The 17,815-nt window shown below is 55.6% G+C and overlaps 1 protein-coding gene across 1 annotated transcript in view; it reads left to right on the top strand.

Annotated features, from left to right (window-relative positions):
• The window catches only part of LOC146813544 (uncharacterized), a 455,835-nt gene that overhangs the window by 405,602 nt on the left and 32,418 nt on the right, over positions 1 to 17,815 (top strand). The gene's annotated exons all lie outside the window — the stretch shown is intronic.

Here is a 17,815-nt window from a genome sequence, read left to right as displayed (position 1 = left end):
GACTTCTGTGGCACCTCTCGGTAAGCGAAGAGCAGGCATGGCAAGAGGACGTCCCACTTACGCCTCATTGGACCGTCCAGGCCCATGATCATGCCTTTGAGGGTTCGGTTGAATCTCTCAACCAACCCATTTCCTTGGGGGTGGTAAGGAGTGGTGAACTTGTAAGTTACCCCACACTCCTTCCACAGGGATTTCATATATGTGGATATGAAATTGGTCCCCCTGTCGCTCACCACCTCTAGAGGGAATCCCACTCGGGAGAAAATTCCCATCAGTGCCCGTCCCACCACGGGGGCCATCACTGTCCTCAGAGGGATGGCTTCAGGGTACCGGGTGGCATGGTCCACCAAGACCAGGATGAACCTGTTGCCCAGGGCTGTCTTGGGGTCCAGAGGCCCCACAATATCAATACCCACTCGTTGGAATGGCGTACCGACCACAGGGAAAGGTTGCAGAGGAGCCTTATGCTTCCCTCCGCTCTTACCACTTGCCTGGCAAGTCTGACAGGTTCTGCAGTAGGAATCTGAATTCTTGTGCATTTGGGGCCAGTAAAAGTGGGTGACAAGCCTGTCATAGGTCTTGTCCATCCCCAAATGTCCTGCTAAAGGCACATCATGAGCCAGCCCCAGTAGGAAGGTCCTGAACTTCTGGGGTACCACCAGCACACGGGCTGACCCAGGTTCAGCAGCCTTAGGCTCGGAATACAGGAGGTCACTCTCCCAGTACACGTAGTGTGTTTTGGCCTGAACACCGTTGGCCTGGTCTGCAGCCTGTTGCCGCATACCCACGAGAGAAGGGCATTCTTTCTGCTCCCTGCAGAATTCCTCCCTGGAGGGACCTCCTTCTTGCTGCCAATGGGTCAGCTCAGGCAGGTCTCCCAGCTCGGCAATCTGTTCCCCGGTAGGCTCCAGAGCATCCCCCTCAGGGTCTACTTCCTCCTGGGCCGTGGGAACTTTGGGGGCCAGTTTCCCGCGCCTCCTGCGCCTTCTCCCTAAGGCCGGTTCCTGGACCTCTCCCTCAGGCTCCAGGACCCTCCCAACACCCCTACTGGCTGCCATGGACCGGGTGGTCACGCACGCCCAGTCGGGTAGACCCACCATCCTCAGATGCGTGGTCTTCTCCACCTTTTCCCAAGGGGAGCTCTCCAGGTCGTTCCCTAGCAGACAGTCTACAGGCATGTCAGTTCTCACAGCGACTTGTAGAGTACCAGAGACCTCCCCCCACTCAAAGGGAACTTGAGCCATTGGACAACGACTCTCTACGTTGTCAGCATTGACAACCCTACAATAGGCATTGGGTACAATTTGCTCTTGAGACACCAGGTGTTGCCTCACCGAGGTCACGCTGGCTCCTGTATCTCTAAGAGCCTCAACCTTCTTTCCATTGATGGTCACCACTTGCCCATATTTCTTAGTGTTAGAGGGCAGGTAGGTTACAGGGACCATCTCACTGTCTCCTAGCGAGACTAGGGTCATCTGCCCGGGACCCCCACCCTCCTGGACTGCTACCTCCTCCCCAAAGTTAACACTAGCTACTTGCCGGGGTGGAGCACCAGTGGGTGCGGTCTTACCAAACAGGCGACACTTAGGATCAGAGGCAATGTGACCCGGGTCACCACACCTATAACAATTGAAGGGCCCCTTTGGAACAGGTCTACCTGTCGGGGCCCCGTTCTGCTGCGGGGGTGGGGGTGGGGGAGGCTGAGAACCCTTCTGCTGGTTCCCTTGGGGATTACTTTGGGGGCCTCTTTGGAACCCTTTCTGTTTACCCCTGTCCCCCCCACTCTTCTGCTGGGGACCCTGCCCACCTTTGGCGGAGTCTCCCACTTGACCCTTGTGGACCCTGGTGCTGAGCCAGCGGTCCGCCTCCTCAGCAAGCTTCCTCGGGTTGGACAGCTTGCTATCAATCAGGTGCTGGCGTAGCTCAGGAAAACATTGACTGGACAAGTGCTCCCATGCAATTAAATCAAGCAGCCCTTGATAATCATTCACTTTGCTACCCTTCACCCAACCATCCAGCGCTCTGCAGAAAAAGGTCACATACTCCACATACGTACTCTCAGGGATCTTCTTGGTCTCCCTGAACCTCTGTCTATATAGCTCAGGAGTTAACCCATACCTGGTCATTAAAGCTTCCTTCATATGGGGGTATGAGGTCTGGACTTCTAAGGGCAAATCTAACAGTGTGTCCCGCCTTCCCCACAACCCCACTCCCCAGTCTTTCTCAGGGACCCGGTGTGAGGACATGGCCACCTCGTAGGCTCTAAACCACTGCCCTATGTCATCCTTTCTAAAATACTCCTTTACTACATCTTTGGGGATGTGTAACGCCCTGAACGTCTCAGGATCGTTTAACAGACACGATAATGAGAACGCAACCACTTGTGAAGGTTTAGTTATTTTAATGAAGGCAAAAATAATACAAGGAATAAACAAAGGTTATAGTCACTAGAATCCTCCAGGCTAAGTACGTTACCAGCCCACAGCACGGATGGTCCTAACCGTCCTCTGCATATACGCCGATCCCGGCGTATGCCAACAGAGGGCAGAAATGAAATGGCCGACAATGCCAATCGGTAGGCTGTGAGGGGCACGAAGAGTGTTGGGGAGAATCGAGGAGTCAGGGAAACACCCAGCCGGGGTCTCTACCTGAAGGGAGCAGCCGCTCAACCTCTTCCTCAGACTGCACCGGGACGCGGAGTCACCTCCTGGTGATGCGTCACCGATACCCCAATCACAAGCAAAGAAGACTGAACCGAGAGCAGCCGCTCGATCGATCCTGTGGACTTCCGAGTCTGTAACGCGGCAAACACCTCCTGGTGTGCGTTACAGCTGGCAGTCCCTGTATCTCTGGTCGGGCTGGGAGTTACGACTCCAACCAGCAAAAGCGCCACTGCGCTTTGACTCAGCCGAGTCAAAAAGCGAAGCTCAATGGTTATCCGGTAGAGCTTCCGGGTCCTTCACAGGTGACGATGGGGCAAGACACGGCCCAGGGAGTAACGACTCGACCTACCTCCGTTCTTGCCTTACTGGAGCACCACTCCGGAACACTGCTCTTCACTAAGCAGGTACGTCGGTGTAAACACAATATCCGACAGCGTTGTACCTCCCGGTTCCTCCCTTTATAGGGCGTGTTTTCCTTGAGTTATGTAACAGCTCTCCTGTTTACATAAGGGCGTGTTTTCCTTGAGTTATGTAACAGCTCTCCTGTTTACATAAGGGCGTGTTTCCTTGAGTTATGTAACAGCTCTCCTGTTTACATAACCTCTCAACCGCTAAGCATCCTGGGAGATGTAGTCCGTTTTCGCTGGTTACCGTTTTCCTCCCCTCGCATGACAGGAATTCTTGACAGTACATCCTCCCTCTCAGCGGCTCCCCACGGGTCCAGCGCTGGCAGGAAAACGCCGATGGAACAAGGAGACCAAGCGTGGAGCATGAACCCCTTCAGCCGGTTCCCATGACTGCTCCTCCGGGCCATAGCCTTTCCACGCAACCAGGTACCACAGCTTCCCCCTGCGCCATTTGGACGCCCGTATGCCCGACACTTCATACTCCACCTCCGACTCCACGCATACCGGCCTAGGTGTCCCAGACGGCTTGGAGGGTGCTGGTTTGAGCAATGATACATGAAAGACAGGGTGTATCCGCAATGACTGGGGCAAGCACACCTTCACGTTCACGGGACCCATACACTTCGTAATTCGAGAGGGGCCCATGTACTTGGGATGGAACACACTGTTCTTTCGAAACCTCATGTTTCTTGTGGATATCCAGACGTAGTCTCCAGTGCGGTACAGTGGCCCGGGCCTTCTCTTCCTGTCTGCCGCAGCCTTGTATCTTCTCTTGGCCTCTATTAGGACAGCCCTTGAGCGCATCAACGTGTCTTTTATGTGTGCCACCCTGTCCGCTGTGGCGGGAATCCTGTCCTCTCTGAACGGATGTAGAAATGGCAAGAACCTGGGATGTTGGCCATAGTTGCTATAGAACGGAGATGACTGTGTGGAGCTGTGAGTGGCGTTGTTATAGGCGATCTCTGCAACCCATAGCAAGTCGACCCATTCTTCCCTGCCCTGGTCCACAAAACATCGCAGATACTGTTTGAGCGTTTGGTTCAGGCGCTCGGTTTGGCCGTCCGTTTGAGGGTGGTAGCTGGTGGACAGGGCGGTCTTAACATGCAGCGCAGTGCACCAAGTCTTCCAGAATTGCGCAGTAAACTGCGACCCCCGGTCCGACACGATCACCCCAGGTAATCCATGCAGTCGTACCACATTCTTTAGGAGTAGTGACGCCAATTCCCCGGCCGTAGGGACTCTCTTGCAGGGGATGAAGTGCCCCATTTTCGTCAAGTAATCCACCACCACCAGTATTGCCGTCATCCCCTGGTCTACCGGTAGGCCCACCACGAAGTCCAGTGATATGCTATCCCATGGTCTATCCGGGGTCGGAAGTGGATGTAAGAGCCCTTGGGTTCGGCCATGGTCGGCCTTCATGGTAGCACACGTAGGACACTCCTGTCCCAACCTCCTGACATCCACTCTCATGGTTGGCCACCAGAAATGCCGTCCCATGCTAGCCACCGTTTTTTCAAAGCCCAAATGACCTGCGCATGGAGAGTCATGGCACCAGATGAATGCTTGTTTCCTTAGCCTAGGCGTGGGTATCAATAGGCACCTGCCCTTCAGGGGTATCCCGTCCTTCAGCTGCCATTCTCTGTGACTGAGGAGCCACCTCCGCCATGCGAATGACCTGATCCCTCTCTTTATTCCCCTCAGGAAAGTATCCGGTTGGATAACCCCCAATACCATCCTCGGGGAAATGATGGAATGCTCGGTCGCAGGCAATGGTTCCTTAACTGCAGATTGACGGGACAGGGCGTCCGCCTTCCGGTTTTCCGTCTCCGGCCGATATGTGATGCGGAAGTTGAACCCCGCAAAGAAGATCATCCACCGCAGCTGTCTGGGAGAAAGGTGTCTTGTGGCCGTCATGAACTGTAGGTTCCGATGGTCCGTGTACACCGATACCACATGTCTTGCCCCCATCAACCAATGCCTCCATTCGGTGAAGGCGTCCTTGATTGCGAGAAGCTCCTTCTCCGCAATATGGTAGTTGCGTTCGGCGTCGTTGAGTTTGCGGGACATGTACGCAACGGGATGAAGCACCCCTGTGTCGTGGTTGCGTTGGGACAAGATAGCCCCCAGCGCCACATCCGATGCGTCCGCTTCCACCACGTAGGGGAGATCCGGATCGGGGTGAGCCAACACCGGCGCCTTACCAAAGGCGCTTTTCAGGGCCTCAAAGGCTTTGTTCGCTTCAGGGGACCAGACAAACTCTTTGGACTTCCTCAGTAGCTGTGTGATTGGGGCCACCAATCCTGAAAATCCATCTATAAACCGCCTGTAAAAGTTGGCGAAGCCAATGAAACTTTGGACGTCCTTCACGCTTTGGGGCACCGGCCATTCTTTCACCGCCTTGATCTTTCGTTCTGCCATCTCCTGTCCCTCTGGACTCAGCATCACTCCGAGGAATTCCACGGATGTGACGTCAAAGTCACACTTGCTGAGTTTACAAAACAGCATGTTTTCCCTCAGCTTTTGGAGCACAGCTTTGACGTGGTGTATGTGCTCCTCCACACTGGACGAATAGATGAGGATGTCGTCGATATATACGACCACGTAGATATCCAACTCCTCTCTGAATACCTCATTCAAAAAGTACTGAAAGGCTGCCGGGGCGTTGCACAGACCGAACGGCATGACGAGGTACTCAAAAAGGCCGAACCTGGTCTTAAAGGCGGTCTTCCACTCGTCTCCGTCCCTCATGCGCACCAGATGGTATGCCCCTTTCAAATCCAACTTGGTGTAGATACGAGCTTTCTTGACCTGTTCCAGGAGTACACTGATGAGAGGCAAGGGGTACCGATTCTTTACGGTTATCGCATTCAATGCCCTAAACTCCACACAGGCTCTCAGCTCCCCATTAGCCTTCGGGATGAAGAAGAGTGGCGAGGCGGCCGGAGACTTGGACGGGCGGATGAATCCTAGCTTGAGGAGTTTATCCAGGTACCCCCGGAGATGCACGTTTTCAGGCTCTGTCAGGGCATACAGCCTGCCGCTGGGAACGCTGGCCCCTGGCACCAGGTCGATCTGGCAGTCAAACTGTCTATGTGGTGGTAGCACTTCCGCCTTCACCTCATCAAATACATCCTCAAAACTGTGATAAGCCTGGGGGAGAGCCACATCTTTTTCTGCCGCTGTAGCCACCGTCTGACTCCCGCTCTCATCTGCGTCAAGGGATTCCGTTCTTATTCCACAATGCAGGATGCAATACGGTGACGTCAGTTCGATGCGATGTGTTGGCCAATCCACAGAGGGGTTGTGTTTCTGTAGCCACGGCAATCCCAATATGACGCCATATTGGGGCGCTCGGATGATGTTAAAATCGATTTGTTCCAAATGGTTCCTCCCACATCTCATCGGAAGGACCCCCGTATGCTGCCCGATGGGCCCCGTCACCAATCGCCTTCCGTCTACAGCATAGACGTCTTCGGGTACAGCTTTGGGAAGAAGCACTAGCCCTAGCCTGCATGCCTCGTTGTGGTCCATAAACATGCCAGTGGCCCCTGAATCCACCATGGCCACAACGGGTATCCACTGGTCATGCACTCCCACGTGCACCGTGAGAAACAGGTGTCGTTGTCCCTTAGTGACCGAGTTGGAAAGTGAAGGGATGGATGAGTGACTCCGAGATGCCCCTTCTTTGGTCTGGGAGTCCTCTAGTTTTCCGCCGGTACGTCCACCACGGCTGTTACCGACCTGTTGGCCCGATAACGTGACGTCTTCGGTTTGGCAGGGCATTCACGTACGTAGTGGCCTTTTTTGCCACAATATAGGCACAATCCTTGTTTACGGCGTGACTCTTTCTCCGTGGCTGTGAGGCTCGCTCGTATTGCGCCGATGTCCATGGGTTCTCCCTTGGATGCGGTGGAAGTTTCAGGACTTCCCACTGTCACATAGGATGGAAGGGATTTTCCTTTTCTCCCATGATCCCCCTTTCTTTCACTTAGCCTATGTTCCAGCCGTAATACCAGGTTGATAAGGCCCTCACATGTCTTGGGTTGTGGGTCAATATGAGCCACGGCGTCCTTGAGCTCATCGCACAGCCCGTGATGGAAGAGCGCCGTCTGTTTAGCAACAGGCCACTTGGTTTCCGCAACCAGCCTTCGGAACGCGTTGAGATACTGCACCAGGTCGTTGGATCCCTGTCTCAACTCAAGCATTTCACGGTCCGCCGTGTACGAGTCAGCCCTTCTGTCGAAGACCTTCAGGAATTCCTCGCGAAAAGCACCCCAATCACATAAGATGGGGTCGTCCCTGCTCACCAGAGGTACGGCCCATTGTGCCGCGTTTCCAGCCAAATAGGATATAAGGAAAGCCACACGAGCCTGACTCGTGGGGAACGCCCTTGGTTTGCACGATAAATGTAGCGCCACTTGTGTGAGGAATACCTGCACTGTGTTAGGATCCCCACTGTACCTCTCTGGTGTTGCCAAGGGGACGGCTACCGGCATTTCCACTACTACCGCAGGGGTCTGGTTCGTGAGGGAGGTGCTGGGCGTGAGCGGGTCCAATTGGATAGCATCCAGTCTGGCTTTTACATCGGCTGTTTCTTGCCTGGAGGCAGCCAATTCAATTTGCACGGTCGCTAAAGCAGCCAGCACATCATCAAGTGTTGCCATGTCTGTTATCGACCGGGAGACAGTTAGTGTTATTAAGGTCGGATATTTTGTAACGCCCTGAACGTCTCAGGATCGTTTAACAGACACGATAATGAGAACGCAACCACTTGTGAAGGTTTAGTTATTTTAATGAAGGCAAAAATAATACAAGGAATAAACAAAGGTTATAGTCACTGGAATCCTCCAGGCTAAGTACGTTACCAGCCCACAGCACGGATGGTCCTAACCGTCCTCTGCATATACGCCGATCCCGGCGTATGCCAACAGAGGGCAGAAATGAAATGGCCGACAATGCCAATCGGTAGGCTGTGAGGGGCACGAAGAGTGTTGGGGAGAATCGAGGAGTCAGGGAAACACCCAGCCGGGGTCTCTACCTGAAGGGAGCAGCCGCTCAACCTCTTCCTCAGACTGCACCGGGACGCGGAGTCACCTCCTGGTGATGCGTCACTGATACCCCAATCACAAGCAAAGAAGACTGAACCGAGAGCAGCCGCTCGATCGATCCTGTGGACTTCCGAGTCTGTAACGCGGCAAACACCTCCTGGTGTGCGTTACAGCTGGCAGTCCCTGTATCTCTGGTCGGGCTGGGAGTTACGACTCCAACCAGCAAAAGCGCCACTGCGCTTTGACTCAGCCGAGTCAAAAAGCGAAGCTCAATGGTTATCCGGTAGAGCTTCCGGGTCCTTCACAGGTGACGATGGGGCAAGACACGGCCCAGGGAGTAACGACTCGACCTACCTCCGTTCTTGCCTTACTGGAGCACCACTCCGGAACACTGCTCTTCACTAAGCAGGTACGTCGGTGTAAACACAATATCCGACAGCGTTGTACCTCCCGGTTCCTCCCTTTATAGGGCGTGTTTTCCTTGAGTTATGTAACAGCTCTCCTGTTTACATAAGGGCGTGTCTTCCTTGAGTTATGTAACAGCTCTCCTGTTTACATAAGGGCGTGTTTCCTTGAGTTATGTAACAGCTCTCCTGTTTACATAACCTCTCAACCGCTAAGCATCCTGGGAGATGTAGTCCGTTTTCGCTGGTTACCGTTTTCCTCCCCTCGCATGACAGGAATTCTTGACAGGATGTACACCTTGGACTCTACCTGCGCTGGTGGAGTGCTGCCACCAGAAGGAGCGGTGTCAAAACTTTTCGCCTTCAGCTCCAACTCCTTCAATCTTATATCATGATCCATTTGGCGTTGTTGTGCCTCCAGGGCCAACTTCTGCTTTTCCATTTCCATTTGTCCTGCCAACTTTGCCATCTCCATTGCATGCGCCCTGTCGGCTGCCCTGTCTGCCAGCTCCTCCGGCGACCGGACTCTGCTGGGCTCCTCAAGATTGTCGGGTGGAACGATGTCCCCCGCATTCCGTGGGTCTCGTGACTCCTTCCAGGCTCTCAGCGCCTTGAGGTACTGGTTCTTCTTCCTGAATCCAGCATGGGGAACTCTGAATTTTACACTGTAGCCTTTCAATTGCTCCGTTGTGTAACCTTCCAGTCTCTCCCAATCCACCTCATCTATTCCAGAAATCACAGAGAGTGCTCTTCCAGCGGAGAGTGAGCTAGGCATGGTTGCAGTAATGGCAGATGTCTCAACAAAGTTCGAAAATGAAAACCTGTGGTTGCGTTACTTGGTCTGCTCTCTCTATCTGGTGATTAATAATTCACTGTATGCAAATTACAAGTGCAAATCCGAAATCCCAACCGCTGCCAACAATGTTAGAGTCGGGGATCTCTGGTTGGCGCAAGGTTGCCCTTGTGTCAAGCAGGAACCCTCTCCTCCACGTCAGGGCGCAGGATAACCCCTCGCGAATGACCCTTGCTCACCCTCTAGGTGCGTGGCGTGAGCAGCCAAGGCGATTCCTCAGGCGTTGTTGGTTAAGCACTTACAATCATACACACAGTAAATACATCAATCCCCCCAGAAACGGACACCAGACTTGGATATATATAAGAATATGCTTCTTTATGTAAAAATAGGTATATATATCTCAGCAGACTTATCACAAGACCAATAACGTTTTCGCTAGGCCACCAGGTTGTAAAGCAGGCAAATGTTCTTTGTTCGTAGCTTCAAATGGAGACCTTGTAGTCTCTTGCAAATGTTACTTGTGGTTCCAGTACTCACAGAGATCGGCTCCTGCGAACGGGGAAATAAGGCGTTGCGGGCCCCGAGCCCGATACTGGAACTTCTTTCGTGATGTGGAGAGTCGGCACAGGTCGGTGCGACTCTCAGCTTGGGAAGTGCTCTTGGGTCCTCAATCAGCAGGTGTGGGCAAGTAGGCAGGCGCGGCCAGCGACCCTTTAGCACGGCGGTGCCGGAGGGTCTCCACAGCGGGGGCGGCGCGGCCTGAGATGTCCGGGGATAGCGAAGCGGGGTCGCAGGGCACGGTCAGTGCAGCTGGATGACCCGGCGTAGATCACAGTCGTCGGACGGCTTCCGGCGGGAGGGGTGATAGCGCGGTCAGCGCGCTCCAGTAGCAGGCGGTGACAGGGATGCGGGCGGCCTGGCCCGGGGACAGAGAGCGGCTCGGGACGGAGCGGGGCTCTCACGGGTTGGAGGCAGGCGAGCTTCTGAGTGTCACGGCCCTAGGAGGGGCGATGAGGGGCGCAGTCTCTTTCCAGCGAGATGCACACACGGCTCGAATTGGAGGACGAGCAAAAGCACAGAGAACCCACTGTTCCTGGGGTTCAGTTCAGGGGGCAAGCTCAGATCAAGCCCTTGGAGAATGTTCAAGCACAAAGTAGCAAAGTCTTTTCGGTAGTCTCTTCCTCTCCTTTCTCAGCAAGGCAAGCAGCAGGCCAGCTCCTCCAGCGTCTTCTTCTCCTCCTAGTCGGGCAGAGGTTCTTTGTGGTAAACAGGATTCTGATTTCTTAGGAGCCAGGCTCCTACTTTTATACCATGATTCTTTTGTTCTTTAGCGCCAGGGGGCCTAGGCCTGGCTCAGTCCAGTTCTGGAGCACTTTGTTATGGTGACTCTGCTCTTTCCTTTCAGCAGCAGGGCAGAGACATCAGCCGCCCCACAGGGGGCGGCGCCGGCTTTGTGGTGGCAGAGCACAGGGCTATTCAAGAGTCAAGGTGTACTCCTCCCACCCATCCAGGTGTCACCTCTCTACCCACCACCTGGCAGCCAACCTGTCTCTGGGGATCCCCCCACCCTGCTCCTTACTGTTGCCAGGCAGAACACACACACACACAGCAGAGGCGGACTGAGATGGTCAGGTCAGTAAATACTAACTTTCTAAAAGTAGCATTTACAAACCCAGGATACTAAAATAAACTTGACTACAAGAAGTATTTTATTATCCTGAGTTCAGGCATACTAAACTTGACACTTCTACCATGCTCCTTGAGTCCACTGGGGTCACAGCGTTGGCGTGATCCCGGCAGCCCATTCTGGCCTATGGAGAGCAGGTAGCCTTCAATAGTGAAGAACGAAAATGGCTGTAATTCACTACTAAGACATGCCACACACATCAGGGCATGTCCTACCTTATGCCTACAATGCACCCTGCCCTTGGGCCTACCAGAGGGGTGGCTAATATGTAGGTAAGGGAAGGTTTAGGGACTGGCAAGTGGGGGTGCTTGCGCAGTCAGCGCGACGGTCCCGGACCGCGCACAGGGTCTGCGGTGGCAGACCCTAGACACATTTTACAAGGCCGCTTTCTGCGGGTGGCGCAACCAGCGCTGCAAGCCCACCAGCAGCATTGGCATTCACAAGCCCTGGCACCCCTGGTGCACTTTACTGGGGACTGACAGCGAATCCAATAAACCAATCATTGACATCAATTACAGGTACACTTTACTTAGGGAGCACTTGCACTGCGGCACGGATTAGCCGTGGCGCAGTGCCCTGAGTGGACAACACCAGCAAAACAATCGAGGCACACCATCAAAAAGTGGAAGGGAAACTCACGCCAAGGTGCCAGGTCTAACAGTGATTTATTATTGGGGGGGGGGGAGACAAAGTGAGGGGCTTTCCGGGATTTTGGAATCCACAGTTCAGTAGGGGAGTTGGTGTCCTTGCCATTTGAAATCCTCAGAGTCCATGCCACAGTCTTTGTCAACATTGGTCAGCCAGTGACCAGCAGGGCCATGTGGCAGAGAATGTCGCTTGATGCTGTGATGCTGTTGCTCCAGTGGGCCAGGTGCCAGGCCAGGTGTCCTGGGAGATGGTGATGTAGCGCCGACCCTCACGGTCCTTTCCGTGGACGACCCGGCCTCCTGCGGGGAACCTCAGCAGCAGGCCGTGACGACGTCTGGGATGCTCCATCGGATGTTTCCTCCTCCTCCTCCTGATCCCTCCCTGTGGGTGGTGATGTTCTCCGCCTTCTGGCACAGGGAGGGTCGGCCATGTTGTCGGCCATCCGACGGAGTGTATTGTGAATCCCCTGGAACGCCGTCACTTGCTCAGCCTGTCTTTCCTCCATCCTCCGTTGGTGTCGCAGTAGACAGGCATGTAGCTCCGCATGTTGCTGGGCCTGCTGGGCCTTGATCCCCTCGAGGACGGACACAACCTGGGCCATGCCCGTGGTGTCCTGCCGGTATGAGTCCAGGATGTTACGGACATGGGAAAATATCGGTTCCCCAGCCAACTGGTCAGGCTCGCGCCTCCGCCGTCCTCCACTCCCACCACCCCTGCCCACTTGCACCTGGCCTGCCCTTCTGGGCACATCGGGTCTCCGGGACCCCTGAGGGGTGGCATTGGCGTTGTCGCCTGCCTCCTCCTGGGTGCCCGGGACACCGTGTCCCTCCTGGCCAGCCTGGCTGCATTGTGGTGTTGGGGCAGGGATCCTGGGTGTCTCCTGGGATGTGGCAGGAGTGGGGGTGGTGGTTGGCACAGTTGTACCTGACGCAGGTGCTGCAGGTGGTTGGACACCAGAGGGGCCAGGTCGGTCGGGGTCGTCCACAGAGTGGTGAGAGTGGTCGCTGCCGGTGGGATCGGGCTCCTGCAGATCCGGGTCCTGTGAGTCTTCCCCCCCAGTGTTGGGGAGTGAACCACGACGTTGACCTGTGTGTGAGAGAGACAATGTTAATTTTGGTCCATGCAACATCCATGTTTCATCAGTTTCAAAGTTGGGACATTTCCTCTTGGAATTGGTATCTGTCTTGCAGTCCACTCACAGTGCACTTGTGCATGGGTGTGTCCCTTGGGCACCACTTTGGCCCCTTTAACTATGTGTGGCACGGTCTTACTTGCTGCGTCAAGTGTGACTGCAGTCAGCAGTGGAGTGGGCAGGTGTGGCGAGCCATGCATTGGCGCCTTCCGTGTAGCACTGTACATGTGCACATGGAGTGGATCCACACACTTATATGATCCAGGTAGCTGTCGTTGTGCTCGTGAACAGGTTGTGACATGGCCCTGTGTTTTGCCATAGGGAAGAGGGGGGGTTCTGGGACTGGCCACCCTTGTCTACATGCACGCAGTCTACCTGCTGACGAGCAGACATTCGCACACGCCACACGGCTGATTTGCTCTCCCTGTGTCTCGCTCCCTCTCTGTCCCCCTCTCCCTCCCTCCTTGTGTCAGCCTCCTCCCTCTGTCCGTCTCCCTCCCTCTCTGTCCCCCTCTCCCTCCCTCTCTGTCCCCCTCTCCCTCCCTCCGTGTGTCAGCCTCCTCCCTCTGTCCGTCTCCCTCCCTCTCTGTCCCCCTTTCCCTCCCTCCGTGTGTCAGCCTCCTCCCTCTGTCCGTCTCCCTGTGTCTCCCTCCCTCTGTGTCCCCCTCTCCCTCCATCTGTGTGTCAGCCTCCTCCCTCTGTCCGTCTCCCTGTGTCTCCCTCCCTCTCTGTCCCCCTTTCCCTCCCTCCGTGTGTCAGCCTCCTCCCTCTGTCCGTCTCCCTGTGTCTCCCTCCCTCTGTGTCCCCCTCTACCTCCATCTGTGTGTCAGCCTCCTCCCTCTGTCCGTCTCCCTGTGTCTCCCTCCCTCTCTGTCCCCCTCTCCCTCCCTCTGTGTGTCACCCTCTGTCACCTCAGCCCAGCTTCCTGGGCACACACTGTTAGCAGATCTTTGAGTGGCCCTTGGCTTGTTGATGTGAGTTTGTTTCTGATCTCCAGGCACCCATTGGGTGTGATGTGTGTCTGTGCGCTGCTGCTGTGGTGGTGTGTGCTGCCACTCTTTCACAATGTTGGCTGTTCATTAGCTGCTGTCATGTGCAAAACAGTGCCTTCACCCCCATGTGTTGATGCAAGGCGTCCGCCATTTGCTGGCAAGTCATTCCTGTGTTGGGACACACTGTTTGTCTGGCTGTGACCTAGGCCATATGGGCAGAGGGCATTGTTGTCTGCTTCGGAGTTGCACTATGTGATTTTTGGGGCCCAGCCTCCCGCCATCCGGGTTACCGTGTCATGTGTTGGTGTCTTCTGTGGCCTGTGACTTGACATTGTCCAGCTGGGTGCATGGGGCATGGTGGCAGCAGTGGCATGTGCGTGCTCATGGAGTGTGGTTGAGTCATGGGATGGCTTGGGGTGGTTGCGTGCCTGTTAGTGATTTTGGTTGTGGATGCCGTTCCCCCCATGTGAGGTGCGTTGTTTGTGTACTCACCCGGGTCTCGGAGTCCTTCTAATCCTTCGACTGCCTCCACCGGCAGTATGGCCATCACCCTCTCCTCCCAGGGCTGGTAGTGTACGGGTCTGCGGGAGGGCCCTCCTCCTGTGGCGTTGGCCTGGTTGTGTTCCTCCTGCCTCTTGGCTCGGACCCTCCTCCGCAGATCGTACCACCTGTTCTGGCATTCCTGCCTGGTCCTTCTGGTGTCCGCAACAGCATTCACAGCATCGACGATGGTCTGCCACATGGCTGTTTTTGCTGCAATGCTGGTCTGTCTGACCAATGTTCCAAAGAGCTGTGGCTCGACTCTGAGGATTTCATCAACAAGGACCTCCAACTCTCGGTTACTGAACTTTGGATTCTTGGTAGTGGGCATGGTGAGGGGTGTGGGTGTGGATGGTGGGGGGGGTGTGTGGATGGTTGTGGGTGTGTGAATGTGATGAGGGGGTGTTTGTGAAGGTGGTTGTGTGAAGGTGTGCAAGTGTAAGGTGTGGTGAAGCTTGTAGTATGGTTCTGTGGTGTCTGGCAGCAGTGAGTCTGTTGCAAAGGCTCATGGTTTGTGTGTGTGGGCCCTTTTTATTGGTCCATTGGTGGGTGTGGCTGTGTTTGAAGTTTGGGTGGGTGTGTTATAAGGAGTGGTGGTGTTTTGGGCCTCTGTTTGTTTTTGGCAGTTGCAGGTCAGTGAAGGTGTTTTTGTAGTGTTTGTTGGCCATGTTTAGTGGCTTTGTGCCATTCGTATAGTGTATTCTTGTGTTGTTTTGTTTTGTCCTGGTTGTGTACGTGCGTTTTGAGCATGTGTACGGTGTGTACATGGGCCATTTGGTTGTACGGTGCTGTCCTTGTGTGTGGCTTGGTACGACTCGTACATGCGGTTGTGATGTTGGGGCCTGGGGTGCGCTCCGTACTTAGGAGGTTGTGTTGGGGGTGCAACTCGAACGTACTGGGGTGTAGGTACACGGGGGTATGACACGTACAGGGGTGGGGGTACGACTCGAACGTACTGGGGTGTACTTAGACGGTGGTACGACACGTACAGGGGTGGGGGTACGACTCGAACTTACTGGGGTGTGGGTACACGGTGGTACGACACGTATAGGGGTGGGGGTATGACTCGACCGTACTGGGGTGTGGGTACACGGTGGTACGACACGTACAGGGGTGGGGGTACGACTCGAACGTACTGGGGTGTAGGTACACGGGGGTATGACACGTACAGGGGTGGGGGTACGACTCGAACGTACTGGGGTGTACTTAGACGGTGGTACGACACGTACAGGGGTGGGGGTACGACTCGAACGTACTGGGGTGTAGGTACACGGGGGTATGACACGTAAAGGGGTGGGGGTACGACTCGAACGTACTGGGGTGTACTTAGATGGTGGTACGACACGTACAGGGGTGGGGGTACGACTCGAACGTACTGGGGTGTGGGTACACGGTGGTACGACACGTACAGGGGTGGGGGTACGACTCGAACGTACTGGGGTGTGGGTACACGGTGGTACGACACGTACAGGGGTGGGGGTACGACTCGAACGTACTGGGGTATAGGTACACGGGGGTATGACACGTACAGGGGTGGGGGTACGACTCGAACGTACTGGGGTGTGGGTACACGGTGGTACGACACGTACAGGGGTGGGGGTACGACTTGACCGTACTGGGGTGTGGGTACACGGTGGTACGACACGTACAGGGGTGGGGGTACGACTCGAACGTACTGGGGTGTAGGTACACGGGGGTATGACACGTACAGGGGTGGGGGTACGACTCGAACGTACTGGGGTGTACTTAGACGGTGGTACGACACGTACAGGGGTGGGGGTACGACTCGAACTTACTGGGGTGTGGGTACACGGTGGTACGACACGTATAGGGGTGGGGGTATGACTCGACCGTACTGGGGTGTGGGTACACGGTGGTACGACACGTACAGGGGTGGGGGTACGACTCGAACGTACTGGGGTGTAGGTACACGGGGGTATGACACGTACAGGGGTGGGGGTACGACTCGAACGTACTGGGGTGTACTTAGACAGTGGTACGACACGTACAGGGGTGGGGGTACGACTGGAACGTACTGGGGTGTAGGTACACGGGGGTATGACACGTAAAGGGGTGGGGGTACGACTCGAACGTACTGGGGTGTACTTAGATGGTGGTACGACACGTACAGGGGTGGGGGTACGACTCGAACGTACTGGGGTGTGGGTACACGGTGGTACGACACGTACAGGGGTGGGGGTACGACTCGAACGTACTGGGGTGTGGGTACACGGTGGTACGACACGTACAGGGGTGGGGGTACGACTCGAACGTACTGGGGTATAGGTACACGGGGGTATGACACGTACAGGGGTGGGGGTACGACTCGAACGTACTGGGGTGTGGGTACACGGTGGTACGACACGTACAGGGGTGGGGGTACGACTTGACCGTACTGGGGTGTGGGTACACGGTGGTACGACACGTACAGGGGTGGGGGTACGACTCGAACGTACTGGGGTGTAGGTACACGGGGGTATGACACGTACAGGGGTGGGGGTACGACTCGAACGTACTGGGGTGTACTTAGACGGTGGTACGACACGTACAGGGGTGGGGGTACGACTCGAACGTACTGGGGTGTGGGTACACGGTGGTACGACACGTACAGGGGTGGGGGTACGACTCGAACGTACTGGGGTGTGGGTACACGGTGGTACGACACGTACAGGGGTGGGGGTACGACTCGAACGTACTGGGGTGTAGGTACACGGGGGTATGACACGTAAAGGGGTGGGGGTACGACTCGAACGTACTGGGGTGTACTTAGACGGTGGTACGACACGTACAGGGGTGGGGGTACGACTCGAACGTACTGGGGTGTAGGTACACGGGGGTATGACACGTACAGGGGTGGGGGTACGACTCGAACGTACTGGGGTGTACTTAGACGGTGGTACGACACGTACAGGGGTGGGGGTACGACTCGAACGTACTGGGGTGTGGGTACACGGTGGTACGACACGTACAGGGGTGGGGGTACGACTCGAACGTATTGGGGTGTGGGTACACGGTGGTACGACACGTACAGGGGTGGGGGTACGACTCGAACGTACTGGGGTGTAGGTACACGGGGGTATGACACGTACAGGGGTGGGGGTACGACTCGAACGTACTGGGGTGTGGGTACACGGTGGTACGACACGTACAGGGGTGGGGGTACGACTCGACCGTACTGGGGTGTGGGTACACGGTGGTACGACACGTACAGGGGTGGGGGTACGACTCGAACGTACTGGGGTGTGGGTACACAGTGGTACGACACGTACAGGGGTGGGGGTACGACTCGAACGTACTGGGGTGTGGGTACACGGTGGTACGACACGTACAGGGGTGGGGGTACGACTTGAACGTACTGGGGTGTGGGTACACGGTGGTACGACACGTACAGGGGTGGGGGTACGACTCGACCGTACTGGGGTATGGGTACACGGTGGTACGACACGACACGTACAGGGGTGGGGGTACGACTCGAACGTACTGGGGTGTAGGTACACG

The sequence above is a fragment of the Triturus cristatus genome, chromosome 7, assembly GCF_964204655.1.
Source record: "Triturus cristatus chromosome 7, aTriCri1.1, whole genome shotgun sequence".
Lineage (NCBI taxonomy): Eukaryota > Metazoa > Chordata > Amphibia > Caudata > Salamandridae > Triturus > Triturus cristatus.
Note: the sequence above shows the minus strand (reverse complement) of the source record. Positions and strands in the feature narration are given on the sequence as shown.